The 22,396-nt window shown below is 43.4% G+C and overlaps 1 pseudogene; it reads left to right on the top strand.

Annotated features, from left to right (window-relative positions):
- The window catches only part of LOC115089436, a 1,328,227-nt pseudogene that overhangs the window by 650,438 nt on the left and 655,393 nt on the right, over positions 1-22,396 (top strand).

The raw sequence follows: 22,396 nt of genomic DNA, 5'->3' as shown, positions 1-22,396 counted from the left end.
TCTATTGTTATTGCCCAGAAGCTGCCCCCTTACCCACTCCTTCTCTTCTAGGTCCCTTTGGTTTTCCTTCTTGCTTGAGAGTTTCTCCATTGTTCCGCTCACTTATTTGCCCCTCCACTTTCACCACACTGGTCCCTCATTTCTCCTTCTCCTAATACTTACCCAGTAGCTACCCTTCCTATATATTTCCTACCCCCAGTTCCCTACACATACCATTCTTTCGTGTATATATATATATATATATATACCTTGTGACCTTCCAACACTCTTCTCGCTTTCAGTGCCTCCTAAGCTTCATTATCTATTGTAATCCCATGGCTACTACAACTACTACTACTACTATTTATCATTTCTAAACCTCTATAAATATACACAGCATTAAGATACACATATTAAAATACACAGCATTATACAGATACACATAAGAGACATGGGATTGCAGAGTAACTTTCATAGGCTGGAGGGAGGAAGGAACCACACTGACTGCAGCCTTTCTTCTTTCAGCTTTTAATTTTATTACAATAACAGTAGACTGCCTACTCACACCATAGCTTCCACTAGAGAGAGTTTAGGAGCTGGCTTCTCCTGGAAACACGGGGCCTCTTCATTCCAGCTGGGCTCTGCCTCTTATTCTGCCCTGCAGGTTCCCACCCACAGAGCTTTCTCCCTCTGTGGTGGTTTAAGGTGGACCAGGCCCAAGCCCAGTAGAAGCACTTGGTGGACTAGGCGGCCACCTAGGGCACCACCGTTCTGGGGGCGGCGACGGCATGACTTCTCCTTCTTCCTGCCCACATGGCCCAGAAGAGGAAGTGCTGGGTCTGCATGGTTGGGAAGAAGAAGAGGTCATGCAGGGAAAAGAACAGCGCATCCCCCAGGCCATTGCAGGAAGAGGCAGCATTGGTCCCAGGTTTCTGCGGCGTTCAAGCACAGGAGGAGCAGCAATAGCGCCCCCGACTCCACGCAGGCGCATTTCTTGGGCCGTCGCAGGTTCAAGTGCAGGAGGAACAGAAACAGTGTCCCCTTCCCCTGCAGGAAACAGAGCAACATCCAGCGCCCAGCGACCTCAAGAAGGAGGGTGCTGAAAGAGGAGACTCCTACTGGACTTGTACTTCTACTGGGGAGGGGGCAGGGAGTGAATGAGAGAGAGCATGTATGTGGGTGAAAGAGCATCTCTATGTGTGTGTGTGTGTGTTGTATCTGAGAGAGCATGTCTGTGTCTGTGTGTGTGAGAGCATCTTCTATGACTGAGCATGTGTGAATATAAGAGAGAGATTGTGAGAATCTGACTCTCACCTCTCCCCTGCTAATTCATAACAATCTCAGAGCAACTGGAAATCAAAACATCCCAGGTATAAATGCTGGGAATTTTTTTTTATCCTTTTTAAATTTTAAGTATTGGATGGTGTTTGAAATATTGTAATGGTCTTTGTAAAATTTATATGAGTTTTAAATTATTAGTTGTTACTCTATTTGTCAGTTGTTTTGAAATATTCTTTTTATTAGTATGATTTTACTTCTATTGATGTTTATATTTCCTTATTTTATTGTTTGATGTTTTCTTAGGAATTGTAACTGCTCTGTTTTTCCATTGTAACAGCTCTGTTTTTCCATTGTCTGCCTTTTCATAAGTAGGGTTGTTAGTGTTTGAGTGCTGGCAGTTATTGGAGTTTTGATATGGGAGATTTACTATATTGAAATTGTAATTCAGTTTATTTGTGGCTTTCTGAGAGTTAAGCCCATACCCAACACACATTACAATAGACCTAATGCCAGTACTTTTTTGCAACGTTTTCCAGCACTGCATGTAAATAATAGGGGTGTGCATTCGTTTTGAACTTAAATGTAAAACGCAACTTATTTTTTTTTTTAACTTAAAAAAGTGATGAGGTGAAAACGATCGGATTTCCAACTTATTCAACATAGCTATGTTGAATAAGTTGGAAATCGCGATTGTTGATCCTAAATAAAAATTTAAACCCCTCACCCTCCTTAATCCCCCCCCAAGACTTACCAAAACTCCCTGGTGGTACAGCAGGGAGTCAGGACGCCATTTCTGCTCCTTTGCGAGGAGCACGTGACGTCGGCGTCACGTCGGAGTGACGCGGCATCACGTGATTCCCCGCGCGATCGCTCCGGGGGACCCTCGTTGCACCTCCTGGGGGCCTTCTGACCCCCCCAAGCTGGCCAAAAGTTCCTTTTGGGTGCAACGAGGGTCCCCCGGAGCGATCGCGCGGGGAATCACGTGACGCCGCGTCACTCCGACGTGACGCCGACATCACGTGCTCCTCGCAAAGGAGTTCAGAAATGGCGTCCTGACTCCCTGCTGTATCACCAGGGAGTTTTGGTAAGTCTTGGGGGGGGGGGATTAAGGAGGGTGAGGGGTTTAAATTTTTATTTGCACGTATGGACATAGACTCAACTTATGGAATTCTCCATATGTCCATATTGACCGCAAATGGGACCCCCTTTCGACTTATGGACTTATGAACATAAACTTTTGCTCTGCACATCCCTAGTAAATAATATACATCTTATAAGTGATATTTTTATCTAGGAAGACTGTAGCTAAATGTTCTTGTTCATGTAAAATCTATTATTATAAATGCATAATTTTTAATTCTGTGTGGTGAGGGTGTGACCTGGGGGGGGGGGGGAGCAGGGCGGCAGGCCATAGGTTTGACCTAGGGAGCCTAATACCCTTGCACCGGTCCTGACCAGACCTTTAGCCTGGTCCTGCACAGATTAAAATGGGGTAGCAGGGCCATTCCTTTCTACCCTGTTCCATGGAGCTTGCAATCCAGTCAAGACATTCCCGCATGGCAAACAAGAATGAATGGGAAGTGTATTTAATGTAGAGAAGTGGTTAGGATTTGAAAGCAGCTTCGAAAAGATGACATTTTAAATGGGTTTGAGTACAGCAGAGAGGGAGCCTGATGCACTGACTCAGGAATTCTGTTCCAGTCAGAAGGCAGAAAGCATGGAGTTGGGAGCTGGCAGTGAACGGAGGTCACGAGTAAGCGTGTAGGGCGAGAGAAGATGAGTAATGAGGCTCTCCCCCTACTTTTCTGCTCCCTCCCCTTTTCCCACCATTGCCTTCTACTACTGAATGCTATCCCCGTTTTCCCCCAGCGATTTCCTATTTACCATCATTTTATTTTTCCTTCTCTCCTTCTGCCTCCCCCACGCACTTTCCTAGGCACGTTGACTTTATATCACCTCCCCACTTTCCATCCGCAGAACTTTTTCCCCCACCCTTCTTGCATTGTCTACCTCCTTCTCAACTCGAATCTCTCTCTGGCACCCTATCCTCCATGCTCTCTTGTGTGAAATCCCATTTGGTACACCTTTCTACACTCTTCTTGCACAATGTAGATAACCTTTTGAACTGTTTGGTTCTATCTCTGTCCTACCCTTCTCTTCTTTAGGCCGAGCATATGTATACATATGTTATGGCCCCAGGGCACGGCCTGGGACCTGCACTCACCAGGCGGCCCAGTCCAGCTGCAGGAACACCGTCGCTTCGGCCTCCTAGGCCCAGGGAGCGGCCCTCCATGGCGTTCTCCCTGTGAGGGAGACGCCGATGCCGATTTGCAGCTGGCCCTGCCCCCTAGGCGCGCGCGCGTGCCGGGGCTGCAGAATTAAAGAGGCCAGCACAGGAAATGTGGACAGCTCCTCTGCTGACGTCAGATGCTGCTGGGCCATTTAAACCCGGCAGCTGCAGCAATACCTCACCTTGCAACGAGGTTCCTCAGTTTATCTGAGTCTCCAGTTGCTGCTCCAGATCCTGGTTCATCTCTTGTGTCTTCTGGCTTCAACCCTGCTGCGTTTCCTGACTACTCTTCGGCCTCCATCCCTGGTTTTGGTACTGACGTCTGACTTCTGGCTTCCGACCTGGCTTCGTCTTCTGACTACGTCTCCAGCTTCCGTTCCTGGCTTGGTATTGTCTTCTGACCTCTGGCTCCCGACCCGGCTCCAGCCCACGACTCCATCTTCTGCTTTCATCCCTGGCTTTGGTTTGGATCTCTGACTTCTGGCTTCTGACCCAGCTTCGCTCTTGGACTTTGACTTTGGCTTCTTCATCACCTCAGTTATCCGGTACTTGCTGGCCCAGAGGATTCTCCTAAATCTCAGCGGCTCGGGCTCTCACAGGCTCCTCCCGGGGGAGCCGCGGGCTTCCGAAGGTGAAGATTCTCCAGCTACCTGGGCCCAGCCGTCCTTTGTCCATCTCTTCAGCCGCCATCCGGATCCTTGGTCACATAGGATCCCACCTAAGTCCAAGAGGTCCGGGTCCCTACGGGCTCCTCCTGGGGGGACCTCGGACTTCCAGTGGTGAAGCCTCTTCTGTGCCGCCTCCCGGCTGTGACACTTGCTGTGGTCCTCCACAGCATATCATCCACCGTCCCAGCCGGCCCAAGGGTCCACGATTGTAACAACATATTCAGTGGTAAATCTCAAGGCCAGATGTATGAAGGATGTGAGATTTATTTATTTATTTATTTGGAGATTTTTATATACCGCGGTACGTAAAGGTCTACATCACCTCGGTTTACATTAAACAATAACTTAGCACAAGGCTTTACAAGTAACAGGTTATACAGTAAGTAAACAATAAATAGCAACAGGTTGGTATTTAAATTATTATTTAAAACCATGAGATAATCTCATGGTTTTAAATAATTCCTTATAAAATGAAATATTGTCGAGCTGGCCCTGAGGCTCAGGCTGCAGTGCTCTACTGCTGTATTGCTGCACAGGGGATCCAGGTTAAAATGCCCTGTCCAGCAGGGTCAGCTGGGCAAGGGCATGCTGTGTAGCTGGTACACTAAGGCCTGGGGAGGGAAGAAAGGCAGCTACTAATACAGCAATGTCCCGCTACTGATGTACCCACTGAATGTGTGCCTCAGAGCAAATGACCCTCTAGCTCTGGATCTGACCATCTGTAATGGTCAGATCCAGACATCTCACCCCCCATGCATCCCTCCCATGCAAGCCATCATGAACAATGGATCCTCTTACTATCCCCAAGCTCGATATAAGAGCCTACCCTGACTCTTAAAACAGTTGTTATCATTATCCTAAGCACTTCGTTCCTTAGTCTTTTTCTTTCCAGCAATCTTTGCTTCCAAGTTTTACCTCCCTTGTTGAATGTAACTTTGTTCTTCCTGTTACCTACGGTTTCGTTACAGTTCCCCCTTTTTGATGTAAACCGACCTGATATGGTCCCTACCATGAAGGTCGGTATAGAAAAGTGTTAAATAAATAAAAAAATAAAATCCCTCCCTAACACTCCCTTCCTCCCACCAAACCCTCCCCTCCTCCCTCACCCCTCCCTTCTACCCTCAATCCTAAATTATTTTTATCAACAAGTCATTTATGTACATATGTTATATACTATAACCTTTTGTTCCATGTATTTCTGTTATATTCTGTTATAATTGTTATATTTATTACCATGTTATAATGTAAAATAGGGCTGATATCGCCCTATTCTTTTAGTTATCTGGAAACCGATGTGATATCTCGATTGAATGTCGGTATATAAAATAAATAAATAAATAAATAAATAAAATAAATAAATAATGGGGGGCAAGGCAGTAGGGACAAGAGGGGAAAAGACAAAAAAATAATTGTATTTTTATTTCTCTTTCTTAAACACAGATTAAGGGTGATATTGATTTTTAAGACCTATTACAGGGTTTTAAGTACACCTATAAGAAGCTGCTGACTATTAAAGATAGAACAAAACAAAATTAGTGATCTCATAGATAGACATAGTTTATTGGGAGAGAGTCAACATAGATTTTGCAAAGAGAAGTCTTGCCATAGCAATTTACTAGATTTTTTTGAAGGTGTAAATAAACATGCAGATAAAGGTGAGTCAGTTGATGTAGTGTATTTGGATTTTCAGAAGGCATATGACAAAGTCTTTCATGTGAGACTCCTCAGGAAATTGGGAGGTCATGGGATAGGAGGCAATAGCCTATTGTGGATTAGTAACTGGAAGAAAGACAGGAAACAGAGAGCAGGACACAATGTTCAGTTTTCCAAATGGAGAAAGGTCATTAGTGTAATGCCCCAGGGACTGTACTGGGACCTGCACTATTTAAATGATCTGTAGAAAGGGAAAAGTGAATGAGATGACCAAATTTGCAGATGGCATGACATTGTTTTGCATCATTAAAACAGTAGCAGATTGTGAAGAAGTGCAGAAGGACCTTATGAGACTAGGAGTTTGGGCATCTAAATGACAGATACAATTTAATATAGACAAGGGCAAATTAATGCACATAGGGAAAAATCCCAACTACAGGTACATTGTGCTGGGTTCCGTGTTAGGAGTCATTATCCATGAACAGAATCTTGGAGTCCTTGTTGCAAATCCCTTGAAATCTTCGGCTCAGTGTGCGGCGGTGGTCAAAAAGGCAAATGTAATGTTAGGAAATAGGAATTATGTGGAAAGGAATAAAGAACAAAAGTGAGAATATCATAATGCCTTTGTACAGATCCATGGTGTGACCACACCTTGAGTATAGTGTGGAGTTCTGGTCGCCCCATCTGAAAAAGACATAGCAGCCATAGAAAAGATACAATAAAGGGATGGTAAAGTTCCTTTATGGAGAAAGACTCTTTAGCTTGGAGAACAGATGACTGAGAGGGTATATGATTGAGATTTATAAAATCATGTACAGGGTGAAACAGGTAAAGAAGGAATGGTTATTTACCCTTTCAAAGAACAGTAGGACTAGGGGAGACTCCATGAGGTTCACAGATTTAAAACAAATCATGGGAGATATTTTTTCACTCAGCGCACAAACAATCTATGGAATCTGTTGCCAGAGTTATGTGGTCAAGGCAACTAACTGTTAACAATGTGCCACAAGACCATCTATGAAATGTTTTTCTTCAAACTGTATTTACTTTTTTGCAAAGGGACTTTCTGTTGTAAAACTCATGTGAAAAATTTCAAAAATTTGGGTTGCTTGTGTATAACAGCTGTATGGCCTACAGGCTATATCTGGTTAGTTTAGTGGTTAATGTTACTTAAAAAAAAAAAAAATACATTCAGCTGCTCAACAGTAAAATGTACTGTATTTAGAAATGCAAGATGAATTTGGCAGAAGCTGGCATTATTACACAATAACACCAGTTGCTTGATAATGTCCTCGATAAGAACTTCAGTACTGAATTTTGCCTTTCCTTATAGTGATTTTATCACCAGAGGACCACTTTAAAAGAAATGATGCCAATGATACTGGCATGATCATTCAAGCGATCTAACTGTGTACTACCATGAAAGGTCTGCAAAAAAAATAAAATAAATAATAATAATAATCTCCAGGGCAGCAGTGAGTTGCCATCTGCTGCCCTTTGGTGTTGGAATGTCATTCCAACTCGAAATCCCTGCCTTGGCCTCTTAATATGGGAGAATGCCCACATGTATAATAGTGCAAACAGAAAAAAATGTCCTTTCCGTGGCTGCTGTCTGGACCGCAGCCGTAGGAATTTTAAATAGGTTCCTTGTTAGAAGAGATACCCTTCATCCCTCTGCCCCTCCCCCATATCTACTTTGTACATTGCAGAGTTTTATGCCCCTGTAATACAGTTTTAAATTTGGTCCTGTGTCTGTGCTTCAAAAGCCTTTCAGCTTTTCATTTGCTAAACTAGGATACCAACAAAGCAGGATTACTGAAACCCAGACACACAGATGGGTCAACTAGATTCTTGCTTATCCCCTTCTTACTTTTGCATTTATGCTTGTACAAGCCTTTGCAGCTGTAACCTTCTCTAATCCTTTCTGGAATAAATGTTGAATTGCTTAGTGGTACAGAGCTAGGTGAATTCACTTAAAATCTATCTTAAAGTGGAGGACAGGTGGGGGAGCACATGGACAATGTTGCAAAGAGCCAGATCTTGCCAGCATGCTCTGATCTTGAGAGGAGGTGATTGGCAGGTTTATACACTTCCACTTGTGTGCTGTAAAAAGAAAAATGTATACTCTATGAAGGTGCAATTATCTAGTATAGTACTGTAGGTGTGGCACACAAAACAAACATCTGAGAGGATAATATTCAGTCACGGGCTGGATTGTAATGTTAGCCAGATAAACTTATCCAGCTAATTCTGAAATTCAGGTTAGCCAGATAACTTTGTGGCTAACCTAATTCCTTCTAGAAATGCTTCCAGAAATCCCCTACATTATCCATCTACATTTTAACTGGATAATGAGATATCCAACTATAGATTAGCTGAATAAGTGCTCAAAATATTTAAAAGTCAGCATTTAGAGATTGCTTATGGGGCATCCAAAGTAGTGATAAGGTGTATCAGGGAAATGATTGCCCCTGCAGAAGGATTGGGCTTTAAGTGGATGCTGTATTTCTTAGCCCCAATTACAAAGTGCCCTCCAAGACTACATTCAGTAGGCAGGTTATTCACACTCTGTACAATCAATGCTATAGTCACATGCATGCGTAGTTGGCCAAGGCAGAAAGGAGTAGCATGAATTTCACTAGTGACTTCTAGATCAGCAGGAACACTATGCATGCCTACCTTTCCCTAATGGCACACTGGTGAGAGCTGGCCAAGTCAGGGGCAGGCAATAGTTCTAGCTAGGACCGAGCATCAGGGTGCAAGTTGGCTATGCTGCAATATCTTAACAGCCGTAAGAAAGATGCTGGAGGGCTGGCAACTAGACCAGAGAGGCAGAAATGTTCATGAAGGATTTTTTTTGTGTCAGACACTGGAAAAAGTATGATAAGGGCAGTAGTAGATGTGGGCTATCAGGGGCTGAAGAAAATGTTGTGCCTCTAGTCAGTAGCTTAGTCTCCAATGTGATGATACTCACAAGGCTGAGATTTGACTCGGCAAAGAGGAAGACCATCTCCAAGACTGAACAGCCAACACCTTCTCCTAATGATGCTATACCGGAACGACATCAGGCCTACTCCAAGGATTTCTACTAGCTTCTCCCCACCTAAGTCTTTGTACTAATTTCTTTGATTGGTGCCCTATGCCCCTCTTTTAGGACCTTGGAGTATTCTTGCCACCATGGGTGGCTACTTTATGCCTTTCATAATGCTTTGAGGTCTTTATGCCACTCTTTCTGCTGCTTTGACTGTCTAGCCCAGCGGTTCTCAGTTGGTGTGTCGCCAAACACACGCAGATGTGTTGTCACACTTCCAGTTCCCCCTCTGGCCCAGCTGCTTTCCCTGTCCAGCGAAATGGGAACTATTCCTCCACCTAGGCTTAAAATGCTGATAGCACAGGCAGAACGCAGCAGGACAGCTGGAGTCAGTGACACCAGCATGGTCTCTTCTTCCCGCCCTCCCCTTCCCCATGGCCCAGAAGAGGAAGCGGAGTGCAGTGACCGTGCGTGCGGGAAGAAGAGACCATGCTAGATAAAGTGTGTGCAGCATCGGCCCGAAGAAGAGCACTGCGGCCCAGAGCAAAAGAGGAGCATTGTCAGCCCCGCGGCCGATGGGACTCCTTTCCTGAGGCCACGAGGACTGGAAAAGGAGGAGGCTGTTGTTGCCGCTAGTTCAATGGGGATAGAGAGAGAGTGAGTGAGTGAGCGAGCATATGTGTTTGAGATCATGTAGGTGTGTGACTGTGTGTGTGTGTGTGTGTGTGTGAGAGACAGCATCTATGTATGTGAGTGATTGAGAGCCTGTATGTGTAAGTGTATGATTAAGAGCCTGTTTGTGTGATTGAGATCCTTTGTTTGTAAAAGAACAGTATGTATGTAAGTGTGCTTGAGAACCTGTATATGTAAGTGAAAGAGAGCATGTGTATGTATGATTAAGAGCCTGTGTGTATGAGATAGAGAGAGAGCATGTGTATAATTGTGCAATTGAGAGCCTTTGCAAATGAGAGAGAGATACTATGTATATGTATGTGATTGAAAGTCTGCGTATAAGTAAGAGAGAGAGCATTGTGTGATTGAGAGAGAGTGGTCAGAGAGGTGAAGTGTGTATGTGTGAGAAAGACTGATCAGGGAGGTAACTGGTGTATGTGTGTGTGTGTGTGTGTGTGTGTGCGTGTGTGTGTGTGTGTGTGAGAGAGAGAAAGATATATAGAGAGAGAGACTGGTCAGGGAAATGACTGGTATGTGAGAGACAGAAACTGCTCCTGAGGGTGTGACTGGTGTGTGTATGTGTGTGAGAGAGAGAGACAGAGACTGGTTGTGGTCCCTAAGGAAGAGGACCTTGAGGACAGCTTCAGCAGCTACTGCTGCTTCTGGTGTGGCCTGCGAGGGAAAGGAGTAAGAACATAAGAAATTGCCATGCTGGGTCAGACCAAGGGTCCATCAAGCCCAGCATCCTGTTTCCAACAGAGGCCAAACCAGGCCACAAGAACCTGGCAATTACCCAAACACGAAGAAGATCCCATGCTACTGGTGCAATTAATAGCAGTGGCTATTCCCTAAGTAAACTTGATTAATAGCAGTTTATGGACTTCTCCTCCAAGAACTTATCCAAACCTTTTTTTGAATCCAGCTACACTAACAGCACTAACCACATCCTCTGGCAACAAATTCCAGAGTTTAATGGTACGTTGAGTGAAAAATAATTTTTTCCGATTAGTCTTAAATGTGCTACTTGCTAACTTCATGGAATGCCCCCTAGTCCTTCTTTTATTCGAAAGTGTAAATAACCGATTCACATCTACTGTTTCGGGACCAGACCGTACCCCCGTTCCCTCCTCCTACCTCAGAGCTGGCCCGGCCTGCGTGGACTCTTCTTCGGCCGTCCAGGCCAAACATGGCTGCCACCGTGGCTCTCCCTTCGCGAGGGAGATGCCGCCGACCCGACGTGCTGGGCCCCACCCCCTAGGCGCGCGCGCACGCGGGGGCTCGGCTCTTAAAGGGGCCAGCGTGGGAAATCCTAGGGATGGCCTCCATATGACGTCACACACTGCAGGGTATTTAAACCCATCACAAAAATATGAATTCAGCTATATAAAGAACTCAAGAAAAGAATGTCATGCAACCGTCATATAATGCCACAGTATACTTTTTGGCTTATATTTTGAACCCCGTGAAGCACTGGGCTTATCTAATCATAGGTTGCATGGACATCCGATATGCTCCTTGAGTTCTTTATATAGCTGAATTCATATTTTTGTGATTGATTTCTACTTTTCAAGCTATTGTCTGGGTCATTTATTATACTAGGGTATTTAAACCCTGCAGCTTGGGTAAGCCTTTGCCTTGCAACAAGGTTCCACAGTTCTTCTGTGTCTTGAGTTGCTGCGTAAGCCTCCGGCTCGCCTCTACTGGTTATTGATTCCTGGCTTCTGATCCTGCTTTGCCCCCGACTTGTCTTCAGCTTTCGCTCTTGGTTTTGGTATTGACATCTGACTCCTGGCTTCCGACCCGGCTCCGTCCCACGACTTTGTCTTCAGCTTCCGTTCCTGGCTTGGTATCGTCTTCTGACCTCTGGCTTCTGATCTGGCTCCATTCCTCGACTCCGTCTTCTGCTTTCATCCCTGGCTTTGGTTTGGATCTCCGACTTCTGGCTTCTGACCCGGCTTCGCTCTTGGACTCCGACTTTGGTTTCTTCCATCACCGCAGGTATCTGGTACTCGCTGGCCCAGAGGATTCTCCTAAGTCCCAGCGGCTCGGGCTCTCACAGGCTCCTCCCGGGGGAGCCGCAGGCTTCCGAGGGTGTAGTCTCTTCTTCTACCTGGGCCCAGCCATCCTTCGTCCACCTCTTCGACCACAGCCCGGATCCTTGGTCGCATAGGGTCCCACCTAAATCCAAGAGGTCTGATTCCCTATTGGCTCCTCCTGGGGGGACCTCTTCTGAGTCTCTTCCGTGCCACCTCCTGGCTATGACACTCGCTGTGGGCCTCCACAGCAGACCATCCACTGCCTCAGCCGGCCCAAGGGTCCATGACCGTAACATCTACTTGTTCAAGACCTCTCATGATCTTAAAGACCTCTATCATATTCCCCTTCAGCCGTCTCTTCTCCAAGCTGAACAGCCCTAACCTCTTCAGCCTTTCCTCAAAGGGGAGCTGTTTCATCCCCTTTATCATTTTGGTTTCCTTTCTCTGTACCTTCTCCATCGCAACTATATCTTTTTTGAGATGCGGTGACCAGAATTGTACACAGTAGTCAAGGTACGGTCTCACCATGGAGCAATACAGAGGCATTATGACATTTTCCATTTTATTAACCATTCCCTTCCTAATAATTCCTAACATTGTTTGCTTTTTTGACTGCTGCAGCACACTGAGCTAACGATTTTAAAGTATTATCCACTATGATGCCTAGATCTTTTTCCTGGGTGGTAGCTCCTAATATGGAACCTAACATCGTGTAACTACAGCGAGGGTTATTTTTCCGTATGTGCAACACCTTGCACTTGTCCACATTAAATTTCATCTGCCATTTGGATGCCCAATCTTCCAGTATTGCAAAGTCCTCCTGTAATGTATCACAACCCGCTTGTGATTTAACTACTCTGAATAATTTTCTATCGTCTGCAAATTTGATAACCTCACTCGTTGTATTCCTTTCCAGATCATATATATATATTGAAAAGCACTAGTCCAAGTACAGATCCCTGAGGCACTCCACTGTTTACCCTTTTCCACTGAGAAAATTGACCATTTAATCCTACTCTCTGTTTCCTGTCTTTTAACCAGTTTGTAATCCACGAAAGGACATCGCCTCATATCCCATGACTTTTTTTTGGAAAAACATTTTTATTAGTTTCAGATAAACAAAAACAGCAGTATAGTGAGGAAGGTGTATCTGCAACCTCACCATATCCATGAATAGGAAATGGAATAAACAGTCTCCAAAACCCCCCCCCCCCCCCCCCCCCCCAGACCCACCCCAACCAGTATTCCGAGACAAAATGGTCCAATGGTTGCGGAAACAAGAAATAAAAACCAACATATAAGTCCACAGTACTTGAGGCTCAGCCAGCAGCACACAAACCAACTAATAAAGAGAAAAAAAAAATACATTAAAGGTTGTTGAGAATTAAGCTCGGTGAGGCAGAGTCTGCAAATAAGGGTCCCAAATCTTCAAGAATCTACTCCGATAGATGGGAGAAAGTCGAAGTGAGAGAGATTCCATCTGCATCAGACGGTGAAGAGAGTTCCGCCACTGCCATGACTTTTTAGTTTTCTTAGAAGCCTCTCATGAGGGACTTTGTCAAATGCCTTCTGAAAATCCAAATACACTACATCTACTGGTTCACCTTTATCCACATGTTTATTAACCCCTTCAAAAAAATGAAGCAGATTTGTTAGGCAAGACTTCCCTTGGGTAAATCCATGTTGACTGTGTTCCATTAAACCATGCCTTTCTATATGCTGTACGATTTTGATCTTTAGAATAATTTCCACTATTTTTCCTGGCATTGAAGTCAGGCTCACTGGTCTATAGTTACCTGGATCACCCCTGGAGCCCTTTTTAATATTGGAGTTACATTGGCCACCCTCCAGTCTTCAGGTACAATGGATGATTTTAATGATAGGTTACAAATTTTAACTAATAGATCAGAAATTTCATTTTTGAGTTCCTTTAGTACCCTAGGATGCTGGAGAGGATAAGTAAAGGGGGCTTTTTAAGTTAATTTTTCTTTATTGGCTGCCATTTTAATTATTGGGTATTATGTGATGTCTCTGCTGTTTTGAAATATTGGTGTTTGGAGAATTTTTAATAATTTTTAAGAGTTTTTAATTATTTGTAATTGTTAGATGTTATTCTGTTCATCAGCTGGTTTGAAACATTTATTCATATAGTTTTACAGCTATTTCTGTGTGAGGATCAATAGCAGCTTGGCTTTTTCTGTTTTTCTAATTGGAGGTGTATTGGTATTTAGGGCCTGGTTTAATATTTGTAATGTTGCCTTTTTATAAGTAGGGTTGTTCCGTTTGAGTGCAGCCCTTAATGCAGGTGTAACTTTGTGCGGATTAGTTTGTGTGCATTTTTGCAGATCCTTGGGACTATGTTAGGTGATTTATTTATTTTTTTCCATTTCTCCAGTTTTGTACTGCATGCAGAGTGACTTTTTTGGGTTTCCATTCCAGTTTCTGTCTCCATATTTGTAATTTGTGGTCTTTCTGTACTTGGTGAAGGTCGATTTTGTGTGTATGACCGAGGTGGGGTATTTAACTAGCATGTAGGCACATAAAATACCTCACCTTATTTGTTGTGTTTTCTTAATAGGACATGCATTGGTGGTAAAATGTTGTCTTTTTATAAGTAGGGCTATTGCGGCTGGTAGTAGAAGGAATTTGTGTTGCTGTTATTGGAATAACACCAGAATATCTTTTTTGTATGGTGAGTTGTAGGGGGAATGTTCTAGTTCTGCTTTATACACATTGCTGGGGGTAGGGGTGGGTCTCCTGTGGATGCAAAATGTTCATTTACATTTATCCTTGTGACTGTCGTGTGTTCAGTGTGTCTCGCATATGAGAACCATCTATCAGGTGTGTCCCGACAGAAAAAAGGTTGAGAACCAGTGGTCTAGCCACTGCTTTAAGGTTTTTCCTGGTTCCTTCTTGGTATCTTGAGCTGTTCATGCCAAATTTGATGCCTCTTCACTTCTCTTGTGCAACCTTGGGGAGGGGGGAGGGAGTTAATACCACTGTTGGTGTCCTTTGCCCCGTTTTTGGAGTCTTGAGTATTCTGGACACTCTTGCTGCTGCTTTGCTTCTTGGAGGGTGTCTTGGAGAATGCTTGCCTCTGCTGACAGCATTTTGCCCATTGTGGGTCCTTGGGCTATTCATTCCTCTTTTGGTTCGACATTGACCCAGTCTTGATGCATTGGCATGCCTTCAACCTTCTGATGATCTTTTCCCACAGATTTCATTAAAAATGATTAGAAAACCCCAATTTGGAAGCCCAAAAGTGCCTACATTGCTTCCCCCATTGAATTTAATGGGAAACAAATAAACGAATAAATTAAATTTTTTTTTTACATCTGAAATAAGCCAAACGAATGATTGTGACCTACAAAATGAAAAAATGAACTGAAATTAAATTTTTGCCTCTGCAACACTCTATTATTTTGTAATTATATTAAAGTTAGTTTAGGGGTTTTTTAGTGTAAGTTTGCCATTTTTTATCAACTACTTCTAGTTGCTAGAGACAGGCTGAACCAGCTCTGGTTTTAGCCCATTGCATGCACTGACCTCAGTTCTGATTTTATTTATTTATTTATTTATTTAACATTTTTAATATACCGAGGTTCTGGTAACAATGTTACCAATCACTTCGGTTTACATATAACATTAGGATGACTAAACATATGAGTCTTACATAGAACAGGAGAGTGAACTTGGAAAAAATTGAATTAAAAATAAGGGATAATAATACAACAAGTAAGGCATAATAATACAACAAATAAATAACAACAATCTTATAGACAGGCAATTAGAATGAATCAATCGAGTATCTAGTATTTGAAACTTGTCTAGATGGATAAGCCTTTTTCTTAGAGAAAACAAAGAGAAAATATAACTAAAAGTCCAAGCATGAAATGGGGGCAAAACCAAGAATGGATCAACCTGCCCTAAATGATCTGGAACCATTTGGTAACCAAGGCTGTTGCAAGGGGTAGGCAAGATAGGCATCCACCAGGTGAGCCAGGCTGAGGGGAGAAAGACACCATGCTTCCACAATCACTGTTGTTGGTAGCAGCAGAAGTAAGCTTTTATGCCCTCTCTAATTTCTAGTTGAGGGTTGGAAAGTATTTTTCTAGCAGCAAACTAGATATATAAATACATTGGAGTGAAAACAAATCTGTCTGTTTGCTTTCCATTGTATTTCGAGAGCATGCCACAAGTTTGACAAAAGGTGCATATTTGATAGGTCAGTGAATGCTGTTTGGGTGGAGAATCTGAATACAGTTCTTGATGACAATAAAAAGGTAATCAAAAATTATTTGGATTGCTTTTGACTTCCATGCTGTTAGTCATCATGTTGCTTAAGGCTTCTAGGAAACCTCTAAGGAAATGTTAAATTAGTGCTGTTGTCTAAAATAGCAGAAAATGGAGTTCAATTTATGGCTAAACACTTGCTCACTCGTCAGAATTTTCTTTTGCACTAAGGTCTCAAAAATGAAATAATTTTTAAATAAACAACCTGAGCTCCGTTTTCAAAAGTAAGTAAAACAATAGCTGAAGTAATTAGTCACATTCTTACTGATCTTAGACACTGGCACACATATTTTTACCAAGGGTATAATTAGTGAAGTCAAGCAGGCACATACAAGAAGTGCGCACTTATCTAAAATAATAATAAGCATACAAAACAGCTAAGACAAATGTGCAATTCAGACAGTTGCCTTAACTGACCTCTCATTTCTCAGGGATGGTAACTTTTAAAATGGCACACAGGTGCACATGTGAGCACACTCTGTTGGCCCACACACAGGGACACCTCCATTTTATAACATATGTGGGTATATGCGCACATGTTATAAAATAGTCTGAACGTGTGCGCATGTATGCACAATTTTAAGTGGGTGCACACCTGTGAGCGCAAATGCCACTTCTACTGCATAAGGGGGGGGGGATTTTAAAAACCACGCGCACCTATGCCATTGGCCATTTTCCCAGTTCGTTCCCAGTTCAGCCAGTTAAGGACTTCCTGTTGTGTCTGTCGGTGCCCGACGCCCTCTCTCCACCCTCCTCACCTCGTTGGCACCTCCCTCTTCGTCCGCGGGAAGATTGGCTGCCGCGGTGTCCTCTTGCCAAGGTTCTTCGGCGTCCCCGGATCGGCTCCACGCTGCAAACCGCCATGTTCCTGAGAGGCCTAGGGGCACGCGCACGGCGCGGCCCCGACAGAAGTACCGGCAATGGCGCAAACCTCGGGGGTGCCCCCGAAGATGATGTCACCTGCGACAGATATTTAAGGTCTCAGTATTTGCTAACACATTGAGTTAGCAAGGATAAGGCAAGGATAAGGATTTGTTCTATCTGAGCTACTCTGCCTCCTCGGACTTACCAGGGGTATCGCTCCTTGGGGGCCTCGTTCTCTTCTTGTTTTTCAGGTCAGTCTGGAACCGGTACTCGCTCCTCGAGGGCCTATATTCTCGGACTTGTTGCTGAATTCCCTTCTGCCTGGAGGTCTTCACTGCCAAACTACTTCAGTGAGTTACCATCACTCTCTCAGAGCTTTCCCTGGAACAGGTACTCGCTCCTCGAGGGCCTATATCTTCCAGCTCCTGGGCTTCTGTGAGACAGTGTGTGAGTGTTACCATCTGGTTCAGTACATGAACTTTGCATACCCTGCCTAATCACTATATTTCAGTTTCTCTCCAGCTCAGCCTCCAGGAATCGCTATTCCAGTATCTGAGGGACTGCAGCCCAGTCGGGTATTCCAGCTCACTACTGCCACCTCTGGTGGTTCAGTATACTGTTTAATAAAAGAACTAGTGTGTGTCTGCCTCCATACTCTAAGCCTGACCGGTGGTTCCTCTCTGGATCTTCCCTCGAGGGCGTGGTCAACTGCCACTGGTCCAAGGATCCACTCACAAATACCTACAGACTGCTGTCTCCCAAGCAGTCTGTCCTCACCGAAGATAACACTTCCAAACCCCTCTAGTTTAATAGCCTCCCTTCCCCCCTGTTAGCATTGACTTTTAAAAACCCCTTGATCTGTCTATTTTTTTTTTTGTCTTACTACTTTCGCGCCATCCATAGCAGAAGTATAGTTGCGTGGCAGGGGATCCTGGTACGCGCCAGTGCGTTTGAGTATTTACACACACATTTAATAGTAAAATCCCGGAACGCTAATGCCTCGCCCACACACCGCCCCCTTTTGGAAACTTTTTATTTGTGCAAACAGCAGCATGTATGCGTGTATCCCGGCAGCTTTTAAACTCCACTGGGTGCGCGCCGGCCCGACATATTCGCGCATCCCCTAATTTTGGCGTGCGTCGACCTTTTAAACTTCACCTTTCAGAGCTCCTGTTCAATTGGCCACAGTTCTGTGAAGGAGAAGAGGGGTTGGAAGGATTGGAAAATGTAGCACTGGCAGTACTTAATCCTGGTAATTAATTCTGAGCAGTTGTACCCTTTTCTTGCACAGCACTTCGAGTTACTGTGCACTGTCAATCTGTTGTTTCATAGGTGATTGAAAAAAAACTTTTCCACATGTGAAATGACCTCTTGTTTTTGACCTTTTGAGGTCTGACATCTAATGTTCTGTCACGCTTTGTAAAAATCAACTTTCTACGGGTGGTGCCCCTACAGTTACTGTGCCTATATTTCCTCGTCAGCAGGTTCTGTGTTCCCTGCTCATGGACATGCTTTATGACATCAGTTACTCTGAAATAGACTGCCTCTGGGGCTCTTTCTTGTGTAATTCCTCTGAACTGCGCTCCGTAACTCAATAGCCAAGGACTTCAGTGGTGGTAGCAAAGGTCAGCCTGCTGGTGGTAGCTGAGATTGTGCAGATGTTTCAGCATCCTGAAAAAAGAGCACTAACTGATATGGAGAGGATTAGCCAGGATAAGCAAGGACAATAACATTTGAAAGGACTTTTAGAAGTACAACATTTTTTTTCCATTACCATTTGAAAAGGTGTTTTATTATTATTATTATTATTAATATTATTATTTCACAGTTAGAGCGCAATAGTGTTTTAAGGATATACTTTTACTCAGAACACAAAACAAAACACCTCTTTACCTGTACTATCAATATTTGCACGAAACAGCATGAACTATATTATTATTATTATTATTATTATTAATGACATATATAAATATGGGCGAAAGGTGCCTTAAGGCACTCACAATAATGTTGTTACTAATAGAGTCCCTTGGCTTGCTGTTTGAACACTTAACATGTTCTTTGCCTTGCAGCTGTGTTTAATGAGCAGTGAGATTATCCAAATGAGCCCGCAGCAAAATATGATTTTTGAGGTCCTGGATCTTGAGCAGGCTTCTCCTGCCACTGTCAGCAGGTACGAGCTCTGGATATCAGAATTAGAAGGAAGTTTTACAAAAAAAAAATGTTCTTTACGGGTTTTCATGTAACTTATAATTTATTTTATTACTACATTGTTTCTGCTCTTTACTTTCTTAGAACAGCTGCCAATAGGTAGGGGAGAAAAACAGAGTGTGCTGTCACCACTGACTAATGTGCAGCCAAGGGGCGTAGCAGTCGTGCCAAGGCTGCAACAGACAAGTGTTACTTCAGTGAGCAAGATACACTTCAAACAGCATACAATGTATGCATAAAATCTGGAAACCTCTATTAAGTGGCTTTGCTTCAACTAAAACTGGAAAAATTTACAACCAAAAGATACTCAGTGGTTTTGGTGAATAAAATAAATGATAGCATGTCAAAGAAAGCTCTCATAGATGCACAAAGTCCATTACATTAGTACTAATTAAGGGGAAATTATTCCATGCTTTACGATGGTTATTGTACATTGATGTTTGCAGCATTTTTTGCCAGCTTTGTACATTTTTGAACAGACACTAGCCCGAGAAAAGAGTATAAATATATTTAAAATAAAATAATAATAATAATAATATAATAATAATAATAATAATAATAATAATAATAATAATAAAAACATTACTCAGAAAATACTTGAATAAACCCCCTTGACAAGGGACCTTTGCATCACCTCAGCCTGTTACAGATTGATCATGCCAGAGGAAAAAGCATGTGATAATGTTTTTGTAATCAATAATAATGGCAAGAAAATAATGGTAACAACAAAAAATACACCATGTACTAGTTAGACAATTAACATAACACCCAGAAACGCCAAACAAATTTTGTAAGACCCTCTATTCACGGGTAGACATATTATGTGTTCAAACCGTTTCTCATAGGGGTCACTATTGCTTTAATCATTTATATACTCAATTTTTGTTATGTTTTTTCAAAGTTTTTTTCAAAGTTCCTCAAAAAATTTTTAGGCACTTGCCAATCAAAATAAAAATGGGTACTTATCCGCACTGAAAAGGTCCCAGGTAACCCGACATGGCCATGTTTCGGACCGCTGTCCTGCTTCAGGGGAAAAGGAGGCAACCGATTCAGATACTTGTAACAAACTTCTTCTTGCGGCGTCTTTATTCCGTGCCGGTCAATTTCTTCCAAACAGGCTGCATTTCAGCCCGCTGTGCTTCAACAATGGCAGACAAACGGAAGTTATTTATACGAGTACCAGCGCTTAGTACCACCTCTTCCGGTGACGGATAGTAGTTCCCTCTCACGTCCTTACGTCCAAACGCTGTCAGTCTGATTATAATCTCTCTTTGTATACCTAAATCACATGCTCTAGACTCACAAATTGTGAAAGAACCTGGGAAAATAACTGTCCATATAGCGCTTCAAAAAGCGGCAATCTCTGTCACATCCGTTCTATATAATAGCATGATGCGTCCCAGGGTAGCAGTTCTCTGTCACGTTCTCTCCCGATGCGTGTTGGTAAATCAAAAGCGGCTGTGTTCTCTGTCACGTCCTGTTTGATTGAAGACTGCATAGTGCATCCCAGAACGGCGGTTCTCTGTCACGTCCTCTCCCGGAGTGAACTGATATATCATGTACCATTGGTTCTCGATCGCATCCTCTTACCCATAACAATTGAAAATGGTTCCTGAAAGCTAATTCAGGTATTACGGCTGTCCATGCAAATTGTATCATAACCATATAGTTTAACACACAACAACTATCCAGATACTACGGAGCAAGATCTATTCTAGTTGTGTCAATATGGTGGAACGCACAAGTCTTGTTAGAAATCAAATGAGAGAGTACCAGTTGATTCTCTCATTTAATCCGTTAGGATCCACAGTGTTCAGGTGAAAAATCCAGAAATGTTCTCGTCAGTTCAAATAGGACTGTATGTCTCCCCCCCTAGGGTTTTGATCCACTTGTTCCAAAATGGACCACTGCAAGTCAGTAAATTGGTGGTGTTGATTTATACAATGTTGCACTAATGGAGCGGCAAGTTTTGATGTCCTAATGCAACTTCTATGTTCAATCAACCGCGTACGGATTTTTCTCTTAGTGCGGCCAACATAAGCCAAGTTGCAGGGACACTGTATGACATATACAATGCTCATTGAATCACACGAAGTCCATCTGTCATGCCGAACCACGACTCCTGAATGGGGCGCCCGCCATTGTTCTCCTGTAAGGGTTTGTCCACACATATCACAAGTCCCACATGCTTGATGGCCTCCAGAGGGAAACCGATTTGTAGTGGAAGAAAACCGGGAATGAACAATGCGATCCCTAATATTCTGTCCTCTGAAATAGACGAATCTCGGGCTGGTTTGAAATACCGTATGTAGCATTAGAACTTTCCAATGTTCCCGTACGATACTAACCACTTCATTCACATGGCGTGAATATTTCAAAGTGCAAGTCAGATCTTGATTATAGGGACGTTGCTGGTAGAGTAATAACAGATCTCTATTAGCAAAGCGGGCTCTCTTATACGCCCTCCTTATTACTCCCCGCGGATAGCCTTTTTGCACAAATCTTGTAGAGAGAACTGAGGCTTGGGATTTGAAATCCTCCATGGATGAACATATCCGGCGTAATCTCAGAAATTGAGATATGGGGAGTCCATTCTTTAACCGTTGAGGATGAAAACTGGAATACCTTAAATAGTGATTCCGATCGGTAGGCTTCCTATAAAGGGAAGTTATAAAAGAATCTCCCTGTTTTTTGATCAATATATCCAAGAACGCTACTGCATGTTGATCACAGTGAGCCGTAAATTGAAGATGTGAATCTTGCAAATTTAACCAACCCAGAAATAGTTGTAACTCATCCCATGTTGATGTCCAGATAAAGAATATATCGTCAATGTAGCGCCGCCAGATGAGGATATCCTTGTACCATGCAGATTTGTACAAAAATTTCTCCTCGAAGCAGGCTACATATAGGTTAGCTATGTCAGGGGCAACAGTGGCCCCCATAGCCACCCCTTGGACTTGTAAATAGAAAGTCCCATCGAAGCTGAAAAAATTTTTGAACAGCACTAGTCTCAACATATCCAGCAAAAACCCTGTGGGTACACGATGCGGACGAGGACGATCCCTCAGAATGTCTTGTACCAATTGATACGCCGCCTCCTGCGGTATGTTGGTATACAGTGAGGTGATATCTAAGGTTACCAACCAACAGCCCTCAGTAACCGGTGGGAGATCCTGCAGGATGCGGAGCATATGGGATGTATCTTGTAGAAAAGAAGTGGATTGGAGTACTACAGGTTTAAGAAAGAAATCAAGGAAATTTGACAAGGGTTCTAGTATGGACCCACGCCCTGCTACAACTGGACGGCCAGGGGGCGCATCTATACTTTTATGTATCTTTGGCAGGGTGTAGAGGACCGGATGTAAAGGGTGTTGAACTTTTAGAGCCCGAGCTTCCCTTGAGACAATCAACACCACCA

The sequence above is a fragment of the Rhinatrema bivittatum genome, chromosome 4 (genome assembly GCF_901001135.1).
Source record: "Rhinatrema bivittatum chromosome 4, aRhiBiv1.1, whole genome shotgun sequence".
NCBI lineage: Eukaryota > Metazoa > Chordata > Amphibia > Gymnophiona > Rhinatrematidae > Rhinatrema > Rhinatrema bivittatum.
Note: the sequence above shows the minus strand (reverse complement) of the source record. Positions and strands in the feature narration are given on the sequence as shown.